At 53.4% G+C, this 14,143-nt stretch overlaps 1 protein-coding gene and 1 long non-coding RNA gene across 2 annotated transcripts in view; both read left to right on the top strand.

The window, feature by feature from the left end:
* Positions 1–14,143, top strand: part of LOC115083435 — a 132,019-nt gene that overhangs the window by 94,010 nt on the left and 23,866 nt on the right. The gene's annotated exons all lie outside the window — the stretch shown is intronic.
* On the top strand, positions 6,710–7,622 carry LOC115083436. The gene is made up of 3 exons (XR_003854337.1): positions 6,710–7,121; positions 7,433–7,509; positions 7,587–7,622. It is a non-coding gene; the product is annotated as an uncharacterized LOC115083436 (long non-coding RNA).

The following is a 14,143-nucleotide window of genomic DNA, read 5'->3' on the forward strand; positions in this document are numbered from 1 at the left end:
CTTTCTCATTCTAGCACAGTGATAGGAGGAGGAGGTAACTGTGGTGACAGGCTCTGCAGCTGATCTCAGGTATGTACCTGTATGTACCTTTCTCATTCTAGCACAGTGATAGGAGGAGGAGGTACCTGTGGTGACAGGCTCTGCAGCTGATCTCAGCTATGTACCTGTATGTACCTTTCTCATTCTAGCACAGTGATAGGAGGAGGAGGTAACTGTGGTGACAGGCTCTGCAGCTGATCTCAGGTATGTACCTGTATGTACCGTTCTCATTCTAGCACAGTGATAGGAGGAGGAGGTACCTGTGGTGACAGGCTCTGCAGCTGATCTCAGGTATGTACCTGTATGTACCTTTCTCATTCTAGCACAGTGATAGGAGGAGGAGGTACCTCTGGTGACAGGCTCTGCAGCTGATCTCAGGTATGTACCTGTATGTACCTTTCTCATTCTAGCACAGTGATAGGAGGAGGAGGAGGCACCTCTGGTGACAGGCTCTGCAGCTGATCTCAGGTATGTGTCCTGTATGTACCTTTCTCATTCTAGCACAGTGACAGGCTCCGCAGCTGATCTCAGGTATGTACCTGTATGTACCTTTCTCATTCTAGCACAGTGATAGGAGGAGGAGGAGGCACCTCTGGTGACAGGCTCTGCAGCTGATCTCAGGTATGTACCTGTATGTACCTTTCTCATTCTAGCACAGTGATAGGAGGAGGAGGCACCTCTGGTGACAGGCTCTGCAGCTGATCTCAGGTATGTACCTGTATGTACCTTTCTCATTCTAGCACAGTGATAGGAGGAGGAGGAGGCACCTCTGGTGACAGGCTCTGCAGCTGATCTCAGGTATGTACCTGTATGTACCTTTCTCATTCTAGCACAGTGATAGGAGGAGGAGGCACCTCTGGTGACAGGCTCTGCAGCTGATCTCAGGTATGTACCTGTCTCATTCTAGCACAGTGATAGGAGGAGGAGGTACCTCTGGTGACAGGCTCTGCAGCTGATCTCAGGTATGTGTCCTGTATGTACCTTTCTCATTCTAGCACAGTGATAGGAGGAGAAGGAGGCACCTCTGGTGACAGGCTCTGCAGCTGATCTCAGGTATGTACCTGTATGTACCTTTCTCATTCTAGCACAGTGATAGGAGGAGGAGGCACCTCTGGTGACAGGCTCTCAGCTGATCTCAGGTATGTACCTTTCTCATTCTAGCACAGTGATAGGAGGAGGCGGCACCTCTGGTGACAGGCTCTGCAGCTGATCATAGGTATGCACCTATATGTATCTTTCTCATTCTAGCACAGTGATAGGAGGAGGAGGCACCTCTGGTGACAGGCTCTGCAGCTGATCTCAGGTATGTACCTGTATGTACCTTTCTCATTCTAGCACAGTGATAGGAGGAGGAGGCACCTCTGGTGACAGGCTCTGCATCTGATCTCAGGTATGTGTCCTGTATGTACCTTTCTCATTCTAGCACAGTGATAGGAGGAGGAGGTACCTCTGGTGACAGGCTCTGCAGCTGATCTCAGGTATGTACCTGTATGTACCTTTCTCATTCTTGCACAGTGACAGGCTCTGCAGCTGATCTCAGGTATGTGTCCTGTATGAACCTTTCTCATTCTAGCACAGTGATAGGAAGAGGAGGTACCTCTGGTGACAGGCTCTGCAGCTGATCTCAGGTATGTGTCCTGTATGTACCTTTCTCATTCTAGCACAGTGATAGGAAGAGGAGGTACCTCTGGTGACAGGCTCTGCAGCTGATCTCAGGTATGTACCTGTATGCACCTTTCTCCTTCTAGCACAGTGATAGGAGGAGGAGGCACCTCTGGTGACAGTCTCTGCAGCTGATCTCAGGTATGTACCTGTATGTACCTTTCTCATTCTAGCACAGTGATAGGAGGAGGAGGAGGCACCTCTGGTGACAGACTCTGCAGCTGATCTCAGGTATGTACCTGTATGTACCTTTCTCATTCTAGCACAGTGATAGGAGGAGGTACCTCTGGTGACAGGCTCTGCAGCTGATCTCAGGTATGTGTCCTGTATGTACCTTTCTCATTCTAGGACAGTGATAGGAGGAGGAGGCACCTCTGGTGACAGGCTCTGCAGCTGATCTCAGGTATGTGTCCTGTATGTACCTTTCTCATTCTAGCACAGTGATAGGAGGAGGTACCTCTGGTGACAGGCTCTGCAGCTGATCTCAGGTATGTGTCCTGTATGTACCTTTCTCATTCTAGCACAGTGATAGGAGGAGGAGGCACCTCTGGTGACAGGCTCTGCAGATGATCTCAGGTATGTGTCCTGTATGTACCTTTCTCATTCTAGCACAGTGATAGGAGGAGGAGGCACCTCTGGTGACAGGCTCTGCAGATGATCTCAGGTATGTGTCCTGTATGTACCTTTCTCATTCTTGCACAGTGACAGGCTCTGCAGCTGATCTCAGGTATGTGTCCTGTATGTACCTTTCTCATTCTAGCACAGTGATAGGAAGAGGAGGTACCTCTGGTGACAGGCTCTGCAGCTGATCTCAGGTATGTGTCCTGTATGTACCTTTCTCATTCTAGCACAGTGATAGGAAGAGGAGGTACCTCTGGTGACAGGCTCTGCAGCTGATCTCAGGTATGTACCTGTATGCACCTTTCTCCTTCTAGCACAGTGATAGGAGGAGGAGGCACCTCTGGTGACAGTCTCTGCAGCTGATCTCAGGTATGTACCTGTATGTACCTTTCTCATTCTAGCACAGTGATAGGAGGAGGAGGAGGCACCTCTGGTGACAGGCTCTGCAGCTGATCTCAGGTATGTGTCCTGTATGTACCTTTCTCATTCTAGGACAGTGATAGGAGGAGGTACCTCTGGTGACAGGCTCTGCAGCTGATCTCAGGTATGTGTCCTGTATGTACCTTTCTCATTCTAGGACAGTGATAGGAGGAGGAGGCACCTCTGGTGACAGGCTCTGCAGCTGATCTCAGGTATGTGTCCTGTATGTACCTTTCTCATTCTAGCACAGTGATAGGAGGAGGTACCTCTGGTGACAGGCTCTGCAGCTGATCTCAGGTATGTGTCCTGTATGTACCTTTCTCATTCTAGCACAGTGATAGGAGGAGGAGGCACCTCTGGTGACAGGCTCTGCAGATGATCTCAGGTATGTGTCCTGTATGTACCTTTCTCATTCTAGCACAGTGATAGGAGGAGGAGGAGGCACCTCTGGTGACAGGCTCTGCAGCTGATCTCAGGTATGTGTCCTGTATGTACCTTTCTCATTCTAGCACAGTGATAGGAGGAGGTACCTCTGGTGACAGGCTCTGCAGCTGATCTCAGGTATGTGTCCTGTATGTACCTTTCTCATTCTAGGACAGTGATAGGAGGAGGTACCTCTGGTGACAGGCTCTGCAGCTGATCTCAGGTATGTGTCCTGTATGTACCTTTCTCATTCTAGCACAGTGATAGGAGGAGGAGGTACCTCTGGTGACAGGCTCTGCAGCTGATCTCAGGTATGTACCTGTATGTACCTTTCTCATACTAGCACAGTCATAGGAGGAGGCGGCACCTCTGGTGACAGGCTCTGCAGCTGATCTCAGGTATGTACCTGTATGTACCTTTCTCATTCTAGCACAGTGATAGGAGGAGGAGGCACCTGTGGTGACAGGCTCTGCAGATGATCTCAGGTATGTACCTGTATGTACCTTTGTCATTCTAGCACAGTGATAGGAGGAGGTACCTCTGGTGACAGGCTCTGCAGCTGATCTCAGGTATGTACCTGTATGTACCTTTCTCATTCTAGCACAGTGATAGGAGGAGGAGGTACCTGTGGTGACAGGCTCTTCAGCTGATCTCAGGTATGTGTCCTGTATGTACCTTTCTCATTCTAGCACAGTGATAGGAGGAGGAGGCACCTCTGGTGACAGGCTCTGCAGCTGATCTCAGGTATATACCTGTATGTACCTTTCTCATTCTAGCACAGTGGTAGGAGGAGGAGGCACCTCTGATGACAGGCTCTCAGCTGATCTCAGGTATGTACCTGTATGTACCTTTCTCATTCTAGCACAGTGATAGGAGGAGGAGGTACCTCTGGTGACAGGCTCTGCAGCTGATCTCAGGTATGTACCTGTATGTACCTTTCTCATTCTAGCACAGTGATAGGAGGAGGAGGTACCTCTGGTGACGGGCTCTGCAGCTGATCTCAGGTATGTACCTTTCTCATTCTAGCACAGTGATAGGAGGAGGAGGTACCTCTGGTGACGGGCTCTGCAGCTGATCTCAGGTATGTACCTTTCTCATTCTAGCACAGTGATAGGAGGAGGAGGTACCTCTGGTGACGGGCTCTGCAGCTGATCTCAGGTATGTACCTTTCTCATTCTAGCACAGTGATAGGAGGAGGAGGTACCTCTGGTGACAGGCTCTGCAGCTGATCTCAGGTATGTACCTGTATGTACCTTTCTCATTCTAGCACAGTGATAGGAGGAGGAGGTACCTCTGGTGACGGGCTCTGCAGCTGATCTCAGGTATGTGTCCTGTATGTACCTTTCTCATTCTAGCACAGTGATAGGAGGAGGTACCTCTGGTGACAGGCTCTGCAGCTGATCTCAGGTATGTACATGTATGTACCTTTCTCATTCTAGCACAGTCATAGGAGGAGGAGGCACCTCTGGTGACAGGCTCTCAGCTGATCTCAGGTATGTACCTGTATGTACCTTTCTCATTCTAGCACAGTGACAGGCTCTGCAGCTGATCTCAGGTATGTGTCCTGTATGTACTTTTCTCATTCTAGCACAGTGATAGGAGGAGGTACCTCTGGTGACAGGCTCTGCAGCTGATCTCAGGTATGTACCTGTATGTACCTTTCTCATTCTAGCACAGTGATAGGAGGAAGAGGCACCTCTGGTGACAGTCTCTGCAGCTGATCTCAGGTATGTACCTGTATGCACCTTTCTCATTCTAGCACAGTGATAGGAGGAGGAGGCACCTCTGGTGACAGGCTCTGCAGCTGATCTCAGGTATGTACCTGTATGTACCTTTCTCATTTTAGTACAGTGATAGGAGGAGGAGGCACCTCTGGTGACAGGCTCTGCAGCTGATCTCAGGTATGTGTCCTGTATGTACCTTTCTCATTCTAGCACAGTGACAGGCTCTGCAGCTGATCTCAGGTATGTACCTGTATGCACCTTTCTCCTTCTAGCACAGTGATAGGAGGAGGAGGCACCTCTGGTGACAGTCTCTGCAGCTGATCTCAGGTATGTACCTGTATGTACCTTTCTCATTCTAGCACAGTGATAGGAGGAGGAGGAGGCACCTCTGGTGACAGGCTCTGCAGCTGATCTCAGGTATGTGTCCTGTATGTACCTTTCTCATTCTAGCACAGTGATAGGAGGAGGTACCTCTGGTGACAGGCTCTGCAGCTGATCTCAGGTATGTGCCTGTATGTGCCTGTATGTACCTTTCTCATTCTAGCACAGTGATAGGAGGAGGCACCTCTGGTGACAGGCTCTGCAGCTGATCTCAGGTATGTACCTGTATGTACCTTTCTCATTCTAGCACAGTGATAGGAGGAGGAGGCACCTCTGGTGACAGGCTCTGCAGCTGATCTCAGGTATGTACCTGTATGTACCTTTCTCATTCTAGCACAGTGATAGGAGGAGGAGGCACCTCTGGTGACAGGCTCTGCAGCTGATCTCAGGTATGTGTCCTGTATGTACCTTTCTCATTCTAGCACAGTGATAGGAGGAGGCACCTCTGGTGACAGGCTCTGCAGCTGATCTCAGGTATGTACCTGTATGTACCTTTCTCATTCTAGCACAGTGATAGGAGGAGGAGGCACCTCTGGTGACAGGCTCTGCAGCTGATCTCAGGTATGTACCTGTATGTACCTTTCTCATTCTAGCACAGTGATAGGAGGAGGAGGCACCTCTGGTGACAGGCTCTGCAGCTGATCTCAGGTATGTACCTGTATGTACCTTTCTCATTCTAGCACAGTGATAGGAGGAGGAGGAGGCACCTCTGGTGACAGGCTCTGCAGCTGATCTCAGGTATGTGTCCTGTATGTACTTTTCTCATTCTAGCACAGTGATAGGAGGAGGTACCTCTGGTGACAGGCTCTGCAGCTGATCTCAGGTATGTACCTGTATCTACCTTTCTCATTCTAGCACAGTGATAGGAGGAAGAGGCACCTCTGGTGACAGTCTCTGCAGCTGATCTCAGGTATGTACCTGTATGTACCTTTCTCATTCTAGCACAGTGACAGGCTCTGCAGCTGATCTCAGGTATGTGTCCTGTATGTACCTTTCTCATTCTAGCACAGTGATAGGAGGAGGAGGCACCTCTGGTGACAGGCTCTGCAGCTGATCTCAGGTATGTACCTGTATGTACCTTTCTCATTCTAGCACAGTGATAGGAGGAGGAGGCACCTCTGGTGACAGGCTCTGCAGCTGATCTCAGGTATGTACCTGTATGTACCTTTCTCATTCTAGCACAGTGATAGGAGGAGGAGGAGGCACCTCTGGTGACAGGCTCTGCAGCTGATCTCAGGTATGTACCTGTATGTACCTTTCTCATTCTAGCACAGTGATAGGAGGAGGAGGTACCTCTGGTGACAGGCTCTCAGCTGATCTCAGGTATGTACCTGTATGTACCTTTCTCATTCTAGCACAGTGATAGGAGGAGGAGGCACCTCTGGTGACAGGCTCTGCAGCTGATCTCAGGTATGTGTCCTGTATGTACTTTTCTCATTCTAGCACAGTGATAGGAGGAGGAGGCACCTCTGGTGACAGGCTCTGCAGCTGATCTCAGCTATGTACCTGTATGTACCTTTCTCATTCTAGCACAGTGATAGGAGGAGGTACCTCTGGTGACAGGCTCTGCAGCTGATCTCAGGTATGTGTCCTGTATGTACCTTTCTCATTCTAGCACAGTGATAGGAGGAGGCACCTCTGGTGACAGTCTCTGCAGCTGATCTCAGGTATGTACCTGTATGCACCTTTCTCATTCTAGCACAGTGATAGGAGGAGGAGGCACCTCTGGTGACAGGCTCTGCAGCTGATCTCAGGTATGTACCTGTATGTAACTTTCTCATTCTAGCACAGTGATAGGAGGAGGAGGCACCTCTGGTGACAGGCTCTGCAGCTGATCTCAGGTATGTACCTGTATGTACCTTTCTCATTCTAGCACAGTGACAGGCTCTGCAGCTGATCTCAGGTAGGTACCTGTATGTACCTTTCTCATTCTAGTACAGAGATAGGAGGAGGAGGCACCTCTGGTGACAGGCTCTGCAGCTGATCTCAGGTATGTGTCCTGTATGTACCTTTCTCATTCTTGCACAGTGATAGGAGGAGGCGGCACCTCTGGTGACAGGCTCTGCAGCTGATCTCAGGTATGTACCTGTATGTACCTTTCTCATTCTAGCACAGTGATAGGAGGAGGTACCTCTGGTGACAGGCTCTGCCGCTGATCTCAGGTATGTACCTTTCTCATTCTAGCACAGTGATAGGAGGAGGAGGCACCTCTGGTGACAGGCTCTGCAGCTGATCTCAGGTATGTACCTTTCTCATTCTAGCACAGTGATAGGAGGAGGAGGCACCTCTGGTGACAGCCTCTGCAGCTGATCTCAGGTATGTGTCCTGTATGTACCTTTCTCATTCTAGCACATTGATAGGAGGAGGAGTCACCTCTGGTGACAGGCTCTGCAGCTGATCTCAGGTATGTACCTGTATGTACCTTTCTCATTCTAGCACAGTGATAGGAGGAGGAGGCACCTCTGGTGACAGGCTCTGCAGCTGATCTCAGGTATGTACCTGTATGTACCTTTCTCATTCTAGCACAGTGATAGGAGGATGAGGCCCCTCTGGTGACAGGCTCTGCAGCTGATCTCAGGTATGTGTCCTGTATGTACCTTTCTCATTCTAGCACAGTGACAGGCTCTTCAGCTGATCTCAGGTATGTACCTGTATGTACCTTTCTCATTCTAGCACAGTGATAGGAGGAGGTACCTCTGGTGACAGGCTCTGCAGCTGATCTCAGGTATGTACCTGTATGTACCTTTCTCATTCTAGCACAGTGATAGGAGGAGGAGGTACCTCTGGTGACAGGCTCTGCAGCTGATCTCAGGTATGTACCTGTATGTACCTTTCTCATTCTAGCACAGTGATAGGAGGAGGAGGTACCTCTGGTGACAGGCTCTGCAGCTGATCTCAGGTATGTGTCCTGTATGTACCTTTCTCATTCTAGCACAGTGATAGGAGGAGGAGGTACCTCTGGTGACAGGCTCTGCAGCTGATCTCAGGTATGTACCTGTATGTACCTTTCTCATTCTAGCACAGTGATAGGAGGAGGAGGCACCTCTGGTGACAGACTCTGCAGCTGATCTCAGGTATGTACCTGTATGTACCTTTCTCATTCTAGCACAGTGATAGGAGGAGGAGGTACCTCTGGTGACAGTCTCTGCAGCTGATCTCAGGTATGTACCTGTATGTACCTTTCTCATTCTAGCACAGTGATAGGAGGAGGAGGTACCTCTGGTGACGGGCTCTGCAGCTGATCTCAGGTATGTACCTGTATGTACCTTTCTCATTCTAGCACAGTGATAGGAGGAGGAGGTACCTCTGGTGACAGGCTCTGCAGCTGATCTCAGGTATGTACCTGTATGTACCTTTCTCATTCTAGCACAGTGATAGGAGGAGGAGGCACCTCTGGTGACAGGCTCTGCAGCTGATCTCAGGTATGCACCTGTATGTACCTTTCTCATTCTAGCACAGTGATAGGAGGAGGAGGCACCTCTGGTGACAGGCTCTGCAGCTGATCTCAGGTATGTACCTGTATGTACCTTTCTTATTCTAGCACAGTGATAGGAGGAGGAGGCACCTCTGGTGACAGGCTCTGCAGCTGATCTCAGGTATGTACCTGTATGTACCTTTCTCATTCTAGCACAGTGATAGGAGGAGGTACCTCTGGTGACGGGCTCTGCAGCTGATCTCAGGTATGTACCTGTGTGCACCTTTCTCATTCTAGCACAGTGATAGGAGGAGGAGGCACCTCTGGTGACAGGCTCTGCAGCTGATCTCAGCTATGTACCTGTATGTACCTTTCTTATTCTAGCACAGTGATAGGAGGAGGAGGCACCTGTGGTGACAGGCTCTCAGCTGATCTCAGGTATGTACCTGTATGTACCTTTCTCATTCTAGCACAGTGATAGGAGGAGGTACCTCTGGTGACGGGCTCTGCAGCTGATCTCAGGTATGCACCTGTATGTACCTTTCTCATTCTAGCACAGTGATAGGAGGAGGTACCTCTGGTGACGGGTTCTGCAGCTGATCTCAGGTATGAACCTGTGTGCACCTTTCTCATTCTAGCACAGTGATAGGAGGAGGAAGTACCTCTGGTGACAGGTTTACATTCAGATACTGTAGCTATTCCCCTATCCCCAGAGGTCTCACAATCTTACATTCCCTGTACGTACCGGATCAGTCCAGACACCTGGGTTGTGACTCCGCACCAGCAGGTGGAGACAGAGTAAAACTTGTCGGGCTCCCTACATATAGTAAGGCGCCACCCACAGCCCCTCAGTCTTTCTCTGTCTCCAGCAGATGGGGCAGGTCCACCCACAGTCTCTGGAATCCCTGGGTTTGGAGTTAGCCAGTCAGGGATAGGAAAAAAAAAAAAAAAAAAAACAAAACCATAGGACAGAAAGGGGATTTTCCTTTTTTGTTTTAATTCATAGTAAAAAAAAAAAAAAAAAAAAAGAATTAGAAAGTTTTGGGCCAGGAAGCTCCCGGTGGAAGTGCCTCCCAGGGGGGTTGCCAGATCCTGAGGGGATCATCCTCCCCTGGTAGAGGCCGCTGCTGGGGTCGAGGACCCGGCCCCTCTGGCAGCAGCGTTGGGGGTGACACCGGGGAGCCCGGTTCACTCACCCCCAGTGGAGCCCGGAGGCTTTTCAGCACCCTGGTCAGCGACTTTAGTAAAAAAAAAAAAAAAAAAAAAAAAAGGTTTTTGTTACTTTTGCGCCGGCTCTCTCTCTCGCTCTCCCGCGCGACGTTTCGTTCGGGGGGGGGGGGGCGGTTTGTTTTGCTTAGGGCTGCGGCGTTTTTCGTGCGATCTCGGCCGGAATGCCCGTCGGGGCCGCCTGCCGCGCGTGCGGCTCCGCGCGCACGCGAGTCTCGAGGGACGGCATGTGTTCGGGCTGCCTCGCCGGAGGCGAGGGACCGTCCGGGGGCGATCGGGGGGGTCGGACCCGGGCGTCTCGTTCGCCGCCGCGCGTTTGTGCAGTGCAGGAGGGGGGGCCGGATCCGTTCCTGCTTAGCGCGGGAGCGGCGGCCATTTTGTCGACCGTCCACGAGGCGACCAGGAGAGCCATGGAACATGGCTCCCAGCCCCCTCCGCTCTCCCCCCAGCCTCGGGCCGCGTCGGGGGCGCCTCGGGGTGCCTCCGATGCGGCTGACTGGGGTTCGGGGGAGGGGCGCTCGGACTCTGAAGAGTCCTTTTCGGAGGATTTTAATTTTTTATTAAAAAAATTGGCGATGTATCAGAGGGAGCGGCGCAGGCACGGGAAAGTGCCAGGAGATGCGGATGGGCGGTCCCGCTCCCGGAAGAGGTCTGCCCGCCCTAGAGACACGGCTGTGCCCCCGAAGGACAAGCGGCTGGCGCGTGGCGCGCCCCAGGACGCGGATTCGGAATCCACTTCCTCGGAGGAGGAACGGTCGATCTCGGGGGCGCCGGAAGGGCCTGAGGGGCCCGATGAGCAGGGTCCAGCGCAGTCAGGCGCAGGCAAGGGCGCGCAGACGGGGGATGGTGACGACCCCAAGGTCGTCCGCCTGTTTAAGAGGGAGGAGCTCTCCCCTCTCATTCCAGCGATCCTCGACGAGATTGGAGTGGAGGCCCCGCCGGTGGAAACCCGTCAAGGGCCTAAGATGGATCCGGTACTCCTGGGACTCGCGGGTCCTACGGTAGCGTTCCCTTTCCATTTTTCTGCGTCCGACATTCTCTTCCGAAAATGGGACACCCCGGAGTTGGGCCTCAAGGTAAGTAAGGCTATGGATAAGCTATATCCTCTGCCGGAGGATGCCTTGGAGCTCCTGCGGCTCCCTCGCGTGGATGCCGCTGTGTCGGCGGTCACCAAAAGGTCGACCATTCCCGTCACCGGCGCTACGGCGCTGCGGGATGTCCAGGATCGGAAGCTGGAGGTGCAGCTCAAGAAAGTGTTCGAGGTGTCAGCCCTGGGAGCGAGGGCTGCTATTTGCAGCAATTTTGCGTTGCGGGCTGGGCTCCGCTGGGCCCAGACCTTACAAGCGAATGCGGGTCTCTCAGAAGGGGAGGCTGCTCAGGCGGACCTTCTGGAGGCAGTAATCGCTTACAGCGCTGATGCCATGCATGATCTGCTGCGCACCTCGGCCCGGGCCATGGTGTCTGCGGTTTCAGCGCGTCGTCTTCTCTGGCTCCGAAACTGGGCTGCGGACGGTACGTCTAAGGCTCATCTCGGCGCCTTGCCTTTTAAGGGGAAGTTGCTGTTTGGAAAGCAGCTGGATGATATCATGCAGTTCCTGAGTGAGAACAAGGCTTTTAAGCTACCGGAGGACAGGCCACGTCCTAGACCAAATTTTTCTGCACGGACCCGTTTTCGAAACAACCGTCGCCAGAGGCCGCAGAGGTCAGCTGGGGCAGGTCAATCCTTTAGAGGAGGCGCTACCAGAGCTTTGACCTGGCCCCAGCCCTTTCGGGGGAAGAGATTCAACAGATCAGGTGGATCTTCGGCGGGATCCGGGGCCAAGTCGGCCCAATGATACGCAATTGGTTCGTTTCTCGGCGAAGGCTCAAGAGGACGTTCCACGGGTGGGAGCGCGCCTCGAGAGTTTTTACGAGGAATGGACCAAAATCACTTCGGACCAGTGGGCGCTAGACGTGATAAGACACGGTTACGCGTTAGAATTTGCACGTCTCCCCTGGGACAAGTTTCTCGTATCCCCCTGCAAGGCCGTAGCCAAAAGGGCCGCCGTACGGGCAACCCTCCAGCGCCTGGAGGCTCTGGGCGCCATCACTACTGTGCCGCCGGCGCAAAGGGGCATGGGAAGGTACTCCATTTATTTCGTGGTTCCAAAAAAGGACGGAGCGTTTCGTCCGATCCTCGATCTAAAGGGAGTAAACCGGTGCCTTCGTGTTCCACGGTTCAAGATGGAAACAATTCGCTCGGTAGTGGCTGCGGTTCGCCCAGGCGAGTTCCTAGCGTCCCTGGATCTGACGGAGGCGTATCTCCACATAGGGATCCAGCCCGCCTATCATCAATACTTGCGATTTTGCATCCTGGGCAAGCATTTCCAGTTCAGGGCTCTTCCCTTCGGTCTCGCCACGGCTCCACGCACCTTCACCAAGGTTATGGTGGTGGTGGCTGCTCAGCTCCGGCGGGAAGGGCTCTTCGTGCACCCTTACCTGGACGATTGGCTCATTCGGGCCAAATCCGAGATGGAGTGTCGGCAAGCGGTGACCAGGGTCCTGCGGCTCCTGCGGTCGCTTGGCTGGGTGGTCAATCTAGCCAAGAGTCACCTTCAGCCCACCCAGAGGTTAGAATATCTGGGGGCCTTGTTCGACACCAGGGAGGCCACGGTATCCCTGACTCGGGACAGGATCCTCAAGCTCCAGGGACAGGTGCGGCGTTTGCTAGCGCTACAATGCCCTTTGGTCCGCGATTACCTGATGGTCTTGGGTTCCATGGCGTCGACACTCGCCTTGGTGCCTTGGGCTTTTGCTCATCTGCGACCGTTACAATCAGCGTTACTTTCCCGCTGGAGGCCGGTCTCGGAGGAGTTCCTGCGCCCGCTGCCTCTAACGGACCGCGCCAGGGCCAGCCTGCAGTGGTGGCTCTGCCCCAACCATCTGACGTGCGGCGTTTCTCTGATCCTGCCCAATTGGACGGTGGTCACGACGGATGCCAGTCTCTCGGGTTGGGGAGCGGTCTGTGGGGGGCGCTCGGTGCAGGGCCTGTGGTCAGCCCAGCAGTCGCAGTGGTCCATCAATCGGTTGGAGACCAAGGCGGTGGCGCTGGCGTTGCAAGCTTTTCTGCCGTGGATACGGGGTCAGGCGGTTCGAGTCCTGTCGGACAACGCCACCACGGTAGCCTATATCAACCGTCAAGGCGGGACACGGAGTCAGCAAGTGGCGGAGGAAGCGGCTCAGTTGATGTGCTGGGCGGAACGGCACCTCAGCAGCATTGCGGCTTCACACATCGCCGGCGTCGACAACGTCCAAGCGGACTTCCTCAGCCGGCACCGGCTGGATCCAGGGGAGTGGGAACTCCCGGAGGTAGCGTACCGACTCATCTGCGCCAGGTGGGGTCAACCACGTCTGGATCTGATGGCCACCACGCAAAACGCAAAGGCTCCGAGGTTCTTCAGCCGTCGGAGGGAGCGGGGCGCGGAAGGGGTCGATGCACTCGTGCTTCCTTGGCCCACGGATGTGCTGCTCTACGTGTTTCCCCCGTGGCCTCTGATAGGCAAGGTGCTCCGACGGATCGAGCTACATCCGGCGGAGGTGATCTTGGTGGCGCCGGAGTGGCCACGGCGTCCGTGGTTCGCGGATCTACTGCGGTTAGCGGTGGAATCTCCGCTCCGTTTGCGGGGCGACGCGACCATTCTGCGGCAGGGACCCGTTTGTTTGGAGGACGCGGATCACTTTTGTCTCGCGGTTTGGCGTTTGAGAGGGCGCGTCTAAGGTCCAAAGGGTACTCCGAGGCAGTGATCACCACGTTGTTGAGGGCTAGAAAACAGTCCACGTCTTTGACCTATATGAGGGTCTGGACGGTCTTTGAGGACTGGTGTAGTGCTCGCGAGGTGAACCCCATTCGGCCGGAAGTTCCGGAGATTCTCTCTTTCCTTCAAGAGGGCCTCTCGAAGGGACTGTCCTGGAGTACCCTGAAAGTTCAAGTGGCAGCCCTTGGCTGCCTTCGAGGTAAGGTCCGGGGAGTGTCCTTGGCGGGCCATCCGGATGTGACACGGTTTCTGCGGGGGGCGAAGCATCTCCGTCCGCCGGTCCGGAATCCGTGCCCCTCCTGGAACTTAAACTGCGTGCTTTCGGCTCTTTGTGGGCCGCCTTTTGAACCGGTCAAGCGGGCGACGTTGAAGGATTTAACATTGAAAACAGTGTTTTTGGTCGCTATTACGTCCGCCGCGTCGGGTCTCGGAGTTAC

Source organism: Rhinatrema bivittatum, chromosome 2 (genome assembly GCF_901001135.1).
Source record: "Rhinatrema bivittatum chromosome 2, aRhiBiv1.1, whole genome shotgun sequence".
In the NCBI taxonomy this organism is placed as follows: Eukaryota; Metazoa; Chordata; class Amphibia; order Gymnophiona; family Rhinatrematidae; genus Rhinatrema; species Rhinatrema bivittatum.